The sequence below is a fragment of the Mixophyes fleayi genome, chromosome 9, assembly GCF_038048845.1.
Source record: "Mixophyes fleayi isolate aMixFle1 chromosome 9, aMixFle1.hap1, whole genome shotgun sequence".
NCBI classification, from domain to species: domain Eukaryota; kingdom Metazoa; phylum Chordata; class Amphibia; order Anura; family Limnodynastidae; genus Mixophyes; species Mixophyes fleayi.
Window position 1 is genome coordinate 62330389 of NC_134410.1, and position 17417 is coordinate 62347805.

Consider the following 17417-nt stretch of genomic DNA (forward strand, 5'->3'; position numbering starts at 1 on the left):
TGCCACATGAAACCTTTGGTGCTGTTATAGTATAAACAACTGTCTCTATAGAATGTTTGCACAATATCATTCAGCATGCACTGCCACCACTATTTGAAGAAGAAAATTCAATGTTAAAGTCAGCATGGAAAGCTGGGATTTCACTATAGTCATTGAAATTATTTGTTCAAGCTGCCGTGTAGTTTTCTATGCTCTTTGAAAGCGCTGGCATTGCTATTGTTTGGCTGCTGCAGGTTTTTATAATTAAGGGAAATTCAATTATAACAGCTCCACCTTGATATTCTGTCCTGTTACTACACTGCTGAGAGGATAGCAGGGTATAATGCCAATAAATAATAGATGTTTTTTTACAATAAATTACAATAATGTAAAGAATATAAGTCTCTATGTAATGTACATTGAGCTCCTGAGATTCATTTTTGAAGCAGAGCTTTGCTATACTTAAAGTAATATTGAATTGTTGCATATAAGGCAGTTCTGCTAAAACAAATGGAGGATATAGACACAATCATCATCATCATCAACATTTATTTATATAGCGCCAGCAAATTCCGTAGCGCTTTACAATTGGGAACAAACATTAATAAGACAATACTGGGTAATACAATGAGGCAGGGAGGAAGTTGCGCAACATGCTACATAGTAAGGATTAATCTCATTATCATGACTGAGTGTCCTTGCTCTGCCCAACTTCTCTGGTCACGCCCCCAATTCCACGGCCATCCACAAGCAAATATATAGGAAAAAGTAGAAATGAGCCACTCATTTCTCCATGTATACCATACATAAACCCCATATTTTATGAGAATGTAAAAATATTGCATTAATATGTGACAATTTGTGAATAATGCTTTAAAGGTGTTTTCCACTTTCACACAACCCCACCTCTGTAAGTCCTTGCTTTCCATGTAACAAACCAGCATCCCTGTTGACCATCACCTACGGGTCTCGCTATGTATGTCAAAGTAGCTGCTGTATGTCACAGAACAGGAGTACGCATGTGCAGTGCACTTTCCCGGGGAGGGATTCAGCTAAGTTGGCAGGTTTCAACTGGTTCCCATTGACAAAGACCCCTAACTTCATCCTGAGATGGTGTCACTTTGTCACTTTGCAAAGCTTTTTGCAGCTTAATAAATTAACAAAGGCTGCTGTCCCCATAAAGGTCTATTGGAACAGTGTAAGCTCCGATAATTAGGCTAATGCTGGAGAAATGTATGATTCCTCTGACGTAACCCTTTGATTAATAACAAAAGCAGTGAAAGCGCCTTTTTGGCTCTTCACCACTTCTTAAATAGACCCCAGATTGAACACAGAGAGAATGTGTTATAGCCCAAGGGATGTTATCCCCGCAGAGGAGGGGTGAGTAACCTGTGGACACTAGAGGATAAGTGTTCTGTCCTGTTGAAAGAAAGAGAACACAGCATGTGAGAGAGCTGCACTGAGGAAAATGATATGTTTATAAGTGCACTGGGCAGAAGATGTCGCAGATGTGAAATATAATTAACAATTTAAAAGGGGTAAAAACAGGCGCGGGCTGGGAGAGGGAAGCCCGGGGGGCACACAGATGGCCACATCACATGACGCGGCCGCATCTCGTGTCATCAGATGCGGCCGCGGGTAAAAACGTGGTATGTTGCATCCGGGGGGCGGCCGGCCGGCCTTCCCCCAATAGCGGTCTGACTGAGCGGCCCGTGAGGCCGCTGCCCCCCTGTCCCCCGGGCCAGCCCGCCCCTGGGTAAAAACATGCATGCAGACAGAGAGCATGGAGAGGCTGACATACATTCTGTAAGTGAATGAATGGAGGATGACCTGGTATGTAATCTCATACTTGCCAACATTTATTTACTTCCCTATCAGGTGGCAAGTGCGAAAGCCACCCGGACATTCGGGTCAATAAGAATTATGTGTAATCTGTTGTGTACAGTAATGCAATTATATTGTATATTTGCCCACTTTTGAAATCTCTTACAGTAGCCCCACCCTCTGCTTGAAATTGCTAAAAACCATGGTATTTCATAGCATGGGCGTGACTTTTATGACGTAAAATCATTAAGCTTTACCTCCATCCCCTCCGGGACGATGCCTACTCTTACGGGAGTCCAGGAGGCAAGTTGTGAGCCTCCAGGAAATTCAGGAAGAGTAGGCAAGTAAGTTTCATTGTGCACAGAAGCAACTGACTTAAGCACATGATTTTGCTAAAATTTAAGCTATGCAACTGAATAGTGTTTTGCCTCTGTGGTTACATCCGCAGTTTAAGATTTGTGCAGGAGGAAAAAGTGGAAATGTATCAGATGCAACTATATTTTTACTATTAAACTAAGATCTGTGCTGGAGGAGACAGGAGCTGTACATTTTTATTTTAGTGTTACTTATACCTCAAGTATCATGCTGAGCGAAGAGGAGGGTAAATAAACAGTTTACTTCGAAATATAGAGATGGTCTGGCGCCCGATTTACTGTGACAACTATTGCACTGCCCCACCACGCAAGACCACCTGTGTCCCCACTTAACAGACATTGCTTGAATAACTGCATGTGCTAAGGCCATCTGGTCATGTATGCCCACAGCCAACAGCTAGCCAGGGCACAGAAAAGCACAAGTGAGGTGGTGCATTACCTGCCTAGACACCCCAGGACCACACACAGTGGCAGGGGCTTACATATATTATGATAAAAGGAATCGCAGGCGCAGCAATAGCGCTGAAGAGGGATAAGTGAGTATGGTCGCTAGGCGGCCCGATGCAAGTGACATGAAGAAAGGGGGGGGGGTGGCGGGCAATGGAGTCCATCCTATTTTATTACACCTGAGCAGTGCAGGTAGCCTCTCAAGAGAAAGGACTGGGCGAGACAGGAGTCAGGACAATGTGAGGGTAGCTAAAGGAGAGAGGGAAGGAAGTTTATTATACATAGTTTTTCAGTCTTCAGGCTTCAACGGTTGGGCCAATAGTAATTGGATGGTGATTTATGCCAATGGGGCTGGTCTTTGGAGGACGTTGTTGCGGTGCCTACATGGTAGGCAGAACATGCCCTATTTTTCCAGATGGAACTGGAAAAGGTGGCAAGATTTTTCTAGAGACAACGCTAGGCAGTATCACCCTGGGTAGACAGCCACATGCCTGGTTCCAGCTTCAACGGTTGGGCCAATACAGGCGGTGTGCCAGGTTTCAGCAATTGGAGGGTGATTTATGCCAAGGGGCTGGTCTTTGGAGGACGTTGTTGCGGTGCCTACATGCGAGGCAGAACACGCCCTACTTTTCCAGATGGAACTGGAAAAGGTGGTAAATTTTATTAGCCTTGCACGTTGCTTGTCTGCCAAGTTTAGAAGTGTTTTATAAAGCTGTGACCAAAATAATTTTGCCAAATACTTGTCTCAGAGTCTTTCTTTATTAGCTCACTGCGTGGGACGCCAGTTGGTCGACCTCTATCCCTTATTGAAGTGTTCATAGATTTGAAAGACAATATAGATTTTGGTATAATGTAGTTTAATAAAAAAAAATGTGAAAATGTACTTGTGGTAATCATGGGTGGCATTGGTATAACAAGCATTGAGCAATGTACTTATTGCCGGGTGACGATGTACACAGTAGGCATGCTATGGTAGACTATAAACATATGTACTACGTTGAAAATATAAATATTTAACATGTGTGGAATAATAAGTAAGCAAATATTGCACATATAAAATTCAACTATCAACATCATATACAATCTAATGTCCGGCATATGTACTACATCCCATGCTAACCATATAGAACCATTTCAATGCTAAGACAGTAGAAATACTAATAACAATAATAAATAAATAATAATTTCTAAATGAAACTGGGTGAAGTCAATCACAAATTGGTGGTGATCTGGTAAAGTTGGCCATACATGTTACAGTCTGGTCTTTCAATCCATTTGATTGAATTTTAACAAATTGACATGTGTGTGGGTGACAATCTATCAAAATGCAGTTGGCCAAATCAATAATGATCTGATCGGATTAGATGAAAAAGGTCATTTTAAAAACAAGGATTGCTTTGAAAATGATTGTAGTGTCTGTATTGTAACTATAGGATTAAAGTCATACCATTACAACTGCCCTACATTGCATATGCACTGATTTATTTTCTTCCCTGTAAGAGCAAAATTATGTATGTCAAGCAATCACACATTTTTTAAATTTACAATCTACTTAAAAGCAATCAGATTAGAAGGGATAAAATTAATAAGTGTGTGCCTCGAATGTCTATTGCTGTGATTTTAAGGAAATGCAATCTGTCACAGGATGGACCGCCTATGCCACCCTGTTTGTTGTGGCTAGGAACCAGCCAGGCTTACTTTGCCACCGTCCCCTTTCGTTATTCCAAAATACGCCCCTTCTGTCGTAGTAGGAGCCTGCTGCCACCACTGGACTCCTTTATGGCATCCAGAACCACGTTCCTTCTGGGTAACAGTCGCTGCTAGTGTACTCCCGTGCTGGTACACCTGGGCGGGTACCCCTAACTGCTTACTATGGATGAGGGTGCTACAGGTGGATCCCTCTGGCCAGAGCTGCTGGGTAGCGGGCAGAGCGGTGGTACTAGAAGCTGGGTCAAAATTTCAGAACAGCCGGAGGACGGATTAGATTTAGGGTCTAATCTGTAGGTCACATAAATACAGCAATATTGAAGAAGTTGTCAGGCAGGGTCTTGAAGCAGAGTGATGTTTATTTAGCTCAAGTGTCCTGATAAGGACATTTCCACTGATTAAAGGTATCATTGGTCAGGTCAGATGGAACATCAAAATGATACATTTCAGTCTACAAGGGCTCTCTTTTTATACAGTTTTGTCTTGGAAGGGAGTAAGCCAGTCCCCTGATCAGAGAAGGCTCCGCATAGATAGCAATATTTCGTTCAAACATTAACATCAGGATGTTCTCTAATCCTGCATCTAACAGAATTTAACTTCCACGTCAAACTGATTTCCTCAGATTTCCTTTAGATCTCAGGATGTTCTTAGATTATAAATGCAACTTATACTTAACAAAACTTACATTTATCTGTGATATCCTACATCACATGATGTTTACAATATTCAGACAGGTTCTAACACCCTTAACAAAAGCCACTCAGGAACTCACAGTAACGACCTCCTGTGGTGGGGTCAAGTGTTGGTCACTCACATTGAATACACTTAATTAGCCTTAATGAAGACATTCTCTAGAAACTACACACAGACTGCCTCAAATAAATGCATATCAGAAATCAAACATATACCTCACACATGATTGCATTTTCTCTAACAAAGTTAAAAACAAACGAGTTTCTTCTCAGGTCTCAGAAATAAAGATTTCCCTTACCAAATTATACACAATATCAAAAATAAGTGCATTTGCAATTATATAAATAAGCACTCTGCGCTATTTCCTTTAAATAAATTTATGCCATAAGTTACTTAAAGGTGATCCAGTCACACAGTTCATTCAGAAACAAACAAAAACTATAAGACCGCCAGTTTTAATAAAACCCTACCTCACCCCTTCTTGTTAGTGTTCTTTGCAAGAGCTGGTTCTCGACCAGTATGCAATAAATATGCCTATATTTACGAATTTAACTAGTGACAGCTCATAATGTGTTAATAATGATGTCACATGTACTCTTCATGCCAGCTCAGAGGGTTCCACCATGTGGCACAGTTTGATCATACATTAGGGGACTTCACCACATGGTGAGCTCCTTCAACAGCAAGAATAAATTACACAGAAGTGTCAAATACTAATCGGAAGCAAAATTAGTGTTGCTGTTGATTACAATAGAAAAGTTGTAATGCCTTTAGTGACTTCCAGCAAATTCAGTTAAATAGAGAGCACAACATTAGCTCTATAACCAGTGATACCACTAACGTTGATTCCTACCAGATTGGTGCTTGACCTGCAGCAGTAAGAAATGGATCTGAGATATATTTACTAAACTGCGGGTTTGAAAAAGTAGAGATGTTGCCTATAGCAACCAATCAGATTCTAGCTGTCATTTTGTAGAATGCAATAAATACATGATAATTAGAATCTGAGTGATTGCAATAGGCAACATCACTACATTTTCAAATCCACAGTTTAGTAAATAAATCCCTAGGGGTTAGTAATATCTGACCAGTGAGTGTATATTGTGACATGTGGTGTAGATTATAGGTTACTGCTGTATGGTGGCATGGGGTGTAAATTGTGGCTGTTACAGACTGTTAAAGGACGATAATCATCAAAATTCTGTGTTTTGTAACATTAAATATAATCTGATCAAATGTATTACATTTGAAAGATGTATATCTTTAATTTAATGTAGAGATGCTCAGAGGAGCTGTGGCATGCACAAATGTTGATGAATTTAATCATTACCATGCATCGTGCACATTGCTCTCTTGACCCTGTGCAAATGCCCTAGACAACTGTGTGTAGGATTGTGGGCTGAGATGGAAATGGAAATGGTGCACCCCTTCATTAATTTCAACCTAAACTTGTTTCTCCTAAAATATTTATATTACTCAGCTTAGACTTTTCTGTCTCACTGAGTGGACATAAATACTATATATAACCATACTTGCCAACCTTTCCTCGTTGGCTTCAGGGAGATCCTGGGGGAGGTGGGCGTGCGGGGGCAGGGCTTGACGTATCGCATCATTTTGGCCCCGCCCCATAAACGAATGTCACAATTTTTGCCAATTACAGCAGTGAGCGGAGCTAAGATGACGTGATATTTGAATCATTAAGCCCAGCCCCCTGCCACTTATCTATTGTGGGGGACGAGAACCGGGAGGTTGCCATGCTCTCCCAGGAGGTCTCCCAGAAATGCGGGAGTCTCCCGGACATTCTGGGAGAGTAGGCAACTATGCGTTAAAGAATCTCTAGAGACTGAAGTGTCTTTTACATTTCTGTCTCCATTACTGAAGTCATGTTGTCTTACCTGTCAGTCTTTGATTAAATATTGGTCTACATGAAAATGGCCACCTCCATATGCATCAATACATGGACATAGGATACAATTTCTGAACTGTCATCATGCCACAGATGGTGAAGCCAACCAGGTCTTGTACTGGCTCAGCATCAGGGAGAATGCCAGACTCTTCAGGGAGTGAGGGAGATCACCCCTATTTCAGGGAGTCTCCCTGACAGGGAGACTCAGGGAGAGTTGGTAAGTATGTATATAACACTCAGTAGCATACAGTTAAATGTTTATAGTACAGTGGTAGAAATGCTCTCTCGTCAAAGTGCACATGAAAGGTACAGAAAGTGTTCCACTTAAAGTATAGGCAAAGGATTGGTGTCAACCCCATGAAATTTATTTAAATATACTTACGCTGCAACCAGCCTGCATTTAATTAGCAATGTCTCTGATTCATCTAACTTCGCCCCAATCAGAATATTGTCACATACGACCTCTATGCATTCTCCGTAAGGATGTATGCATTCGTGCAAAAATAGGTGTCCGATGTCACAAAACGTCATGCACTTCCAGGAGGAAATTTTGCACTTCTGTAAGTGACTCCAATCAAGTAACCCTCTTAATGGAATGCAGCAGCAACCTGACACCCAGCAGGATCCATAAAGGTAGGACAGGACATACAAAAGAGAAGGGTCAACATAAAAATGAATGCATACAAGGAAAACATAGTGTTTCATTCTAATGAAGTGATACAAAAAAAGAAAAAAATTGCTAGTTATACTTTGTCAAAATAAATATATGAATACATGCATTCATTTATATTTCAGTTTCTGGATTTCAGATTGATGTGAAAACTATTGTTCCTCCATTTCTCTGTAATCACCTGACCTGCAAACAAACACTAATAATATGTGTGATGGCGCATGGTGTGTATTCACTGGCAGTTTATTTTAATATGCAGCTGGGTTTTTTCGCTAGGTTAATATCGTCTCCAAGATCTGAAGATAGAAGTGATCATTATGCTAATACAGTCAGCACTCACTTACCCAGCGCTCAATTATCTGATTCTTTCAGTTAACTGCAAGCACATAATATAACAGTGATACAGGCTCCAGAATTATAAATTAGTGGCCTACTTAGCTCCACGCCCTTTAATAGTGCAAAGGAAATACAAGTGATTGCTTACTTGATGTTCTGTTCAGTCGTAGTTCTATTAAATTATAATGACACTGGATCTTTAACAAAGCTAATGTGGGCATAGGAAAACATGTACTGAGGTGCTGTGCTCCTTGATACACGTGAAGAGGATCTCATTGTTTATGGTAGGTTTCATATGAGAGGAGAGATGTTGTAGACTTTTTGTGCTCTGCGTGTTTGTTCTGCATCAGAGTACGCTTTTATGAACACCTATGGTGGATAAATTTGCCAAATGAGTTTTGAGGTTTTTGCATACTGTCCAACTGTCCCGATTTCAGCAGGACAGTCCCGAATTGACTTGACTGTCCCACCGTCAAGCGGTCGGCACCATTGTCCCGACTTGCAAAAAGTGGGGGCAGTAAGCGTGGTGAGCCGATGCTGCAAGTGAAGGGTCATTTTGAGGATGGGTGGGGTGTTGGGAGTGGGCCACTGCTTAAGAGCGCAGGACATGCACCCAGGTTGTGTAAACACGCCTATTTCACTGTGACTCCTCCTCCTCACATGACACAGACACGCATCCTTTAAGAGCTGTGTCCTGCTTTGGATATAACAAACATTGGGAGGTATGGGTTTGGAATTATATTGTGGGCCTAATTATGTATCCTATGCACACTGTCTGACTGTCTGGAACAAGCAACAAGCCTAATTAACAACCCTAAACAAAGGTATGTATATACGAAATAAACTACAAAATAAGATCTGGTACTCTTTTGCAAAGGAGTTCAATATATAGCTGCACCTGTACAGATGGATGTCCAACCCATTGTATGAATACCACCTATATATGTATACACAAGACTTCTTAACAATGCCAGATCTAGTTTTGTAGTTTATTTTTTGTATATTGCAGGGGTACATTTACAGAGACAGTCTTAGTTTTTACAGATTTGTCTCTGGAAATGTTCCTATTTTTCAGTATTGATCAACTGTGCAATAAAATGCATAATTTTCTACATGTTAGATACCAAGGAGTGAGTGCTTATACCATACTTGCCAACTCTCCAGGAGACTCACGAAATTCGGGTCAGTCTCCTGGACTCCCGCGAGAGCTGGCATTTCTCCCGCATCCCAAAATTCCGTTGTTAAAATGACGCAATTCACAGAGAATCGCATCATTTTGGACCCGTCCCCCGCGACAAAACGGCATTTTACTCATGGGGCGGGGCCAAAATGACGCAAATCGAGGCGCCCCGCCCCCACCCGCCCACCTCTCCCAGACGTCGTCTACTTAAAGTAGGCAAGTATGGCTTATACTGTATATCATTGGTTTTCCACATGTAGACAATCCTGTAAATACTCTGCTTAATTAAATATTTTACAGTAGAAGAATGATAAAATATTGATAAATTCATGTGAAACAAGAGATATTATATGGATTATTTATCCTTCTAACCCCTGATAGCCTGAAAATAAGGGCCAATTGACAGCATGTAAATATATATGTCCCTCCCATGGCAGTATACAGTACTATGAGACTGGTGAGCATTCCGGAGACAGGATTATGTAAGTGGATCACATTTCAGGAGTCGATTTGTTGTTCACTAAACCTCACTGTCTGTTTTGTTATTATTAAGTCAAGTTTCACACAGCAAGCATGTTGTTAGAATAAATTATTTCACTCACCAACATCCTGTAGCGCTGTTCACAGTCGTTTGTCTGGGATTTAAGCAGAGCAACAACAATAAACTAATGTGCAGCCTGCTAGGAGATGTAGAGTATTCTCAGCAGTATAAAGTATACAGCTTTAAACTTCAGATTTAAATACAAAGTTCATCCATAACTGCTCTCTAATGATTTTTGTTGTTCCATGACTCCCCAGCAATAATTGCTAAGTTAATGGTCTATAGATCTACAGCTGCTCTTCCTATTCATCCACCAAGCACCAAGTACCCTTGAGCCAACAATAGTTCACTCTTCTAGGCTGCAGTGAAAAGTTCATCAAACTGATATGTTTTCTATTAACCCTCAGAGTGCCTGCAGCAATTAATCACAATTATATTTTATGGTGGATATCAGGTGCAAAAATATATTTTGGGCCACCCTTCTACCCCTCACCCCAAATAATACGTAAGCAATATCTTCAAACTGTCCTGATTTTGGTGGGACAGTCTTGATTTTAAGGCTCTGTCCAGCTGTCCCACCTGTGGACATGTTTAGCAGTGCTGAACGGGTGGCTCGAACCTGTGACTAGCACGTGCAGCATTGTATGGGTGTTGGAGAGGAAGGATGGATTCTAAGGGGAAGACTAGTGGTGCACAGCACTAGGCAGCCCTCGGGGGGAGTGGCCAGGCCCCCATTGTGATGTGACCACGCCCCCATTACATGACCACGCCCTGTGACCCAATTCCAGGTACTCGAATGTTGGGAAGTATGCATAAAGCATAAACATGGAAAAAGTGGATTTATTGACAGAATATCAATGTTTCAAATTCACGAATAATGTTCTCACATATCTTGAAAAAGGTCCTTGTAAATAAATCTACTTTGTTCAAGTTACAGTACCTAAGTTCTTGGACTACTGGTTACATTTACACAAACACCCATTTACACAAGGAGTAAAAAAATTTATTTGTTGTTCCATGTATACAAAAAAACAACTACTGAGTGATATACGGTAATAACTTATTCTATAAGGTAAACATATATTATCTGACACTTGTCACTCTCTCTAATCAACAACGTGACTCTTGGCCACTCCTACCCCTGTCTTCTGACCTTCAACTTGCCCTATTTTTTATTTTCTGCCCCTCCACATATTATACATTTCTTGTAACTGTTGAAATTTCTTGTCTATCACCACTCCCCCATTGCTCCTCCTATACCTTCCTCTGTTCTTGTTCCCTGCTACTTTCTGGTCACGCTGTCTTCTACTCTCCATGACTTGTTCCTATCTCTTACAGCGTACATCTTGTCCTCACTTTTGTATAATTCAGTGTAGCTACTGGTCTCGTCAATGAGAACCAATTCACCCAGGCTAGGGAAAGGTGTACTTCATGAAGGAATGTCTAAATGCCTCCTATATCTAACTAGTTGATATTATATTATTTTGCAGTGCTTAAGGGAAAAGTTGCAAAAATCCTTTTTGTCTTCAAGATCTTGCCAAGTACAACAACTTGACTGTCTCAGAGACATTGGTGAATGTGGTGGGTCAGTAACATAAATTCCATTATCTAACTTGCCTTTCTGTATCTATCAATCAATAGAGAGACAGATCTGGGTGTACTTTGATCCTGCAATAAATAGTTTGGAAATATTGATATAATAATATCGTTGTCGTTGCTCCTGAACAAATCCTTGCAATAAATCAACAGTGAGCCTTCATTCCTCAGGTTTGCCCAATTTCAATCCGTGTGCTTTGCAGACAAAGAACAGATGGATCACTAAGTGACATAATGAATAGCACACTATATGATTGATTCAGCACAAGTCATAATGTCTTTAAACTGCTTCCATTTTATTCTCCTTGTTAGCAGAAATGACCAGTGTCCAGATATACTCTAGCTACTGATTGTCATAGGAGACTTTGGTCAGCAAATTAGAAAGTAGTGAGATTGAGACATAGGAAACATGGTACATAACACATTGTTACTTGCAATGTTTAGATTTCATATATTACACCTATTCTGCAATATGCAGATCTATAAAACATTCAAGTCTTAGAGGAAATCTACTAAGATGCAATGGTTTGATTATCCGTTGTATAAATGAAGTATGCAGTTTAATTAATTACAAACATACAGTTTTAACATTATTCTAGCAAATGTAATACCATCATTGATGTCAAAATAATCTAGGAGTATAGAATAATTTATAGTAAGAATGGGTGATAACCAGGAGTGTATTAGAATGATTGGCTGCGGAATATTGTAAAGTATACATGATCGCATTAAGGTGTCGATTTATTAAAAGCAGCAATAGGACTGCTTTTCTAATGCTGCAATTTACCATTGAATTTCCACCGGGCCAGCGGAGCCATAGATAGCCCCCCAGCGATAACAAAACTCTTACCAGTTTGCCTGCCTGTGTACAGTGCCCTGCGCATGCATGACCCAGTGAGACAATTGCCAAGCAAAATCATAACTCACTATTATACTTGATGCCGAGTTGCACGTACACCCATTTCATAGCATAAATTACAATTTGCATTGCACATGCTCACCAAGAGAGTTCGATCATGGCATCATAGTCCTGCGCCCGCCGCAAATTTTAGCACTGCCCAGTAGAGGGAAAGGCCACCCCCCCTCCAGCACTAGGCACTCAGGGAGAATAGTGTTGAATAGTTGGCAAATATGATCCAGTACATTCTAGAAAATTATACCTAGAATCTGATTGGTTGCTATGGCCAACACCTCCCATTTTCATTTTTAGAAGGTATGATAAACCTACCCCTTAATGGGTAAAGTATGAAAATATTACTGCAGCACTGTAAAATCCTTCCCAAGGGGTACATTCACTGCTTTGTATCCACACAAAACCTTTGTCCCTATCTGGTTCTAAATTGTCCCTTTTTGGGCCTGATACATATACATATATCTACCTCTCTCTCTGTCTGTGTATATTAGGGAATTTAGACTTTAAGCTCCAATGGGACTGATGTGAGTTCTCTGTACAACGCTGTGGAATTAGTGGCTGTACATAAATAGCGGATAATGATATCATCTCCTCCATGGGCTTCCTAAATGTATAATCTCCACCCCTGTGTACATTGACAAATAGGCCCAAAAGTGTTGCAGTGCTTTGTCATGTCATGCCATGTATAATAAACTGTTCTATATGACAGTTTGTACACAAAATTATACTAAGGTGCCTACATTAGCACCTTATGATTGGATGTTAACATGCACAATACTCAGAGTTAAAAGGCATATTATTAGAAATTGCCTAGGGTTTAATATTTTGTGAAGACACCTTTTTCCTGAACTAGAGATTGACACTCACATGAATTAGACTACTATATTTTCCATGGTGCAGTACATTGAATATGGTCTTGGGAGTGCATAGGCAGGTAATACCGACATGGCCTGCAGGCAGGGATCCAGACTCTCGGAGTCTTTGGGATTTAAGAGACAGGTGCACTGGGGTCAGGAGGCTGCCCAGAAATTGGCCTGGGATTTATCTGTGCATTTGCCTCTGTTTGGTGGAGACTGAAAGTCATTACTCTGTGACAGGCACCAACCGGGCTAAGTGAAATAATGTGCTTTCTGTATCCTCCCTGGTGAGCAAGCGTCCGCATTACAAAACTACCAATAAAACTGACACTAATTGGCCGCTCGGATGATGGGTCCTGAAAATTCAGAGGGAAACGTCTGCACATTAAGATCTCAGTGGCAGATTCACCCATCCTCGGAAAGTTTAAAGTCTGGAGCACATGAAGTCATGCCCTGAAAATCTGCTGCAGTATGTGATGTGAATATCCATTTTAACTATTCATTTACTTTGAGTTACTCTGTTTTTTTTATTTAATAGTTTATTAGGCTAAGAAAGAATTACCTTAAATTGAATCAGTAACATAAAATAACAAGCACATTTCTCTGGTAGAAAATATGCACAAAAGCCAACATCACATTCAACTAACAAAAATAGCTTATTTAAAAAAAAAAAAAAAAAAAAAAAAGAGTTGAAAATGTGTACAATACAACTGTATTTTTTGTAGGATATGAAACAGGAGCTCAGCTACACAGGCAATATCAGGGGTCGTAGTCTAAGGGTCAGGAACCAAAACATTGGTCTACATCATTTAGAGTGAGTCTCCATAGGTGAAACCTATTGTGTACTACAAAGGAATAAACTGATTATTAATCATGTGGTATTATTTATTACAAATCCAAAATATTGTTTACGATAATACTTATACTTTGTAAATGAGAATAAAGTCATTAAAAGGAAGTACCATATTCTTTAAAAACTGAATTTTGTAGTCCTTGCTTCCGGCCAGTGCATCCCACTGTCAACTCTACAGGAGAAATTTGATTTCCCATACATCAGTCCGTTTGCAAATTTGCAGGTGAGACATTATGTGGATTCCCTTTCTAAACCTAATATATAACAAGGTCTCTAACTCCACTGGAGTCTCTATGAGTTCATAATCCCCTTCAGAAAGGTGTTATCTCCATTCTGTATAATCTCCTCATCGCCACTAAACAGACCACTACCCCTGCACATGAACTAAAATGGAAGGTTGATCTGGGCAGACCACCAGAGGAGAAACTTGGACAACAATTAGAGAAACGGTACCAAAGCCTCTATCTCATCCCTGGTAAAACAGAATACTTCTAAAATATACTTTTGGTGGTATCTGGTTCCTACACGGGTGAAACGGATATATGGCTCCACCTCGGACTTGTGTTGGAGGGGTTGTGGCGAGCGAGAGTCCTTCCTCCATATTTGGTGGTCCTGCCCAAAAATTGCTCTGGTTTGGGATGATGTGGCTATCCTTATCAGCGATATCACTAAAGTTGTGATCATTAAATGCCCCTGGTCTTTCCTTCTGGGTCCCCATTAGATGTTCTTGACAAGTACAAAGCACTGGAAAAGCCCAGATCGCCCTCTGGACGGTAACTCCAAAATAAAATATGGCGTCCATGGAAAAAATCTCAGAGTATTTAAAAACGAAGTCCCACAAATCTTACTAAATTTGGTGTGGGTTTGTTTTTAATGGTTCCCTACATTAACTTCCTCCAATGCTACTATCCAGGACATCTTGGCCCTCTTCCTCTAAATAAAACTAGTTAACTGGTTCAACTGTGGGACAGTGCCCATTTCTGCTCCCCTATAGGTATTCAACGGCCATTGGGGTCCTGTTCCTGGTCTCAGTTACCCATTTCCCCAATCTTCCCCCTTTTTCCCTCTCCCTTCTAAAAATAGAAACATCACACTCCCATATTTTTAATCTCGATATAGTTCTATCTATACTTTGTCATGGCCAGTGGTATAAATGTAAAACCGGCCTACCACCTTATTGTGTATACTTCCCTTGAATATGGTTATTACATGTTCCCTAACTGACTTGTATGACGCCACTTATTTTGACCCCCATTATTAATTCTCTGTCTTTATACACTGTGTGATGGAAATTACAAATAAGGTTCTTAAAAATAAAACCCAAAATTTGTATGCATTGTAAAATACATCTTGTAATGGTTAATTAACTGGATACCCCAGATATTGTTACTCAACTTCTTTATTCAAGAGAGAAAGACCTTCTTTAGCATACAGACCCTCTCATTCCCATCATTTTTTCATTCCAATGTATTCTTATTTTGGGATGAAAGGATGGTATGCTGTAGATTTTTACAGATAATGGCTTTGAAGCGTTGATAAGGTTGATTTTCAATCATTACTTATTGTACTGCTATATAATAACCTATCGCCGCAATTTAACATTAAACTGTCGCTAAGAAAGTTGAGCAATACTCAGCTACTTCAGCGATACTGGCCCAGACTGGTAAAGGTTAACTTACCTCTTTGTTGGGCTGGTAGGTGCATGTGTCACCAGGCCAGCAGAGTCACACTTGTGCAGTGGAACTGAAAGCCAGGTTTGGGCTTTAACCTCTACTTGCTGGGGAAGAAAAATAATTAATCCAAAATATGTGCATAGGCTCCTACAGCGGCCTGGCGAAACAGTTAAGTTCAGCCTTTATTGATAAATTGAGGCGAGAGATTTTGATTGCTGTGATAAGCAGTTATCATTGCTATTGCCTTGCTTTGGTAAATAGAAGCCTTGACCCGAAATCGCATAATGTGTGGACTGAAAATGACCCAAAAGGTCAATAATAATCTAAGGGAAAAATCATCGCTACTGGCCTGCGTATGTCATCATCTTCCAACCACAGCCTGCAGGGATAAGAGTGTCCAAATTTAATGATGATCCTATTGCTCAACTCTTGGTTCAAGCAGCAGGATCTACCTATAATGACACCTTAAATCTGTGTGCAGAGCTCACTATTCAGTAGAGATGGTATTGTCTAACTTCTCTTCTCCATAGCTCTCTATTTTCTCCCATATTTCCTCTTGCAATCTTATTGAGGATATGATCATTCTCTTACAATACTGCAGTTTGTGGGCAGGGGCAAAGGAGATGATTGAAGTCATTGGCGGTAGGGTCCACAAAGAACTGAATATATGACAAAGCAGGCAGAGAAGTAGACACAACCCTCTGAGATAGCATGCACACAAGGAGTACAAAAATCTACGTCTAGGTAACAAAATTGCCCGCGCTACGTACAGTTTATACAATACATTTTCTGAGGTTACAGTCTCTATAATTCAAATCTTCTAACAGTCTATTGAAGCACAGGTCATCTTTTACATTAGCTCACTTCTTTTAAGCTATGTATAATTCATGAACACATCACAGACACACTCATTGGTCAGTTCTGTTAAAGAAAATAGTAAATAAAATTTGGAATATTAGCTGTAGTTTATTTATTCTAAGGGCGTTTTTACTGTCAAAATATTGTGATTGTTCTGCTAAAAAACCAAGTGAGCCTGATCAGTGGTCATTTCTATGGAAAACAGCAGCAGCAGTTGTTTATAACCAGTATAAGATAAGGAGGCAGCAACACACAGAAACTGGAAGAATCTCTTTGTAATCAAAAGAGCATATTTTTCATCATCTCTACCACATATATTTATAGCAAATTACACTTATCTTTTAGACCTTTACTAAACATTCAGCACCAATTATTTCTAGGACAAACTGTGCATTATGCAATAAAGTGAAATGTGCTAATAGAACTGTAAAATGCAAATTATAAAAGTTTTATGAAATACAAAGGTTTGCTAATTGTTACCTGTTATCAAGAGGACCCATTCGATTACACTTCTATTTTGCCTCAATCTGGACTGTAGAACCTGGGAAAGATAGAAAGTAATGGGTTAGCGGTATTAGACTGCACCTGCTTTATAGAAAACACACAGGTGGGGACTGAATTCATGGCTATGCTCTTACACTTTCTAATCACTGCGGAAAAGCTGACGTGGTAATTGCAGATCAGATGCATTAGTTGCACTGTATTTATCTTTTATCTTCCCGTCCCTATCTTAGTCTGAAACAATGTCAAGTTATCAACAGCAAATAATTTTTATTGCCAGCCTCCTTACTTGCAGATCCAGCTGATGGAAATATTTTGACCTATCATGTCCCTTGAATGAGAACAGAAATTGCTCTGTATTTATGGTGATGTGACTTTTTTAGGAGTGTTTTGTGCTTGTGCATCCCCACCCATCTGTCTTTCTGACTGCAGGAGAATAGAAAGGACATACAAGCCTGGGTTATGACAAGCAAGCCAGGTGTACCATAATGTGCCTACTTTATATGTAT

At 40.2% G+C, this 17417-nt stretch overlaps 1 protein-coding gene across 2 annotated transcripts in view; it reads right to left on the reverse strand.

The window, feature by feature from the left end:
* Positions 1 to 17417, reverse strand: part of NEXMIF (neurite extension and migration factor) — a 302312-nt gene that overhangs the window by 132365 nt on the left and 152530 nt on the right. For both annotated transcript variants that reach the window (XR_012678885.1, XM_075184433.1), the window contains exon 2: positions 16888 to 16948. The gene's annotated coding sequence lies outside the window, so the exon portion shown is untranslated. The remainder of the gene's footprint in view (positions 1 to 16887; positions 16949 to 17417) is intronic.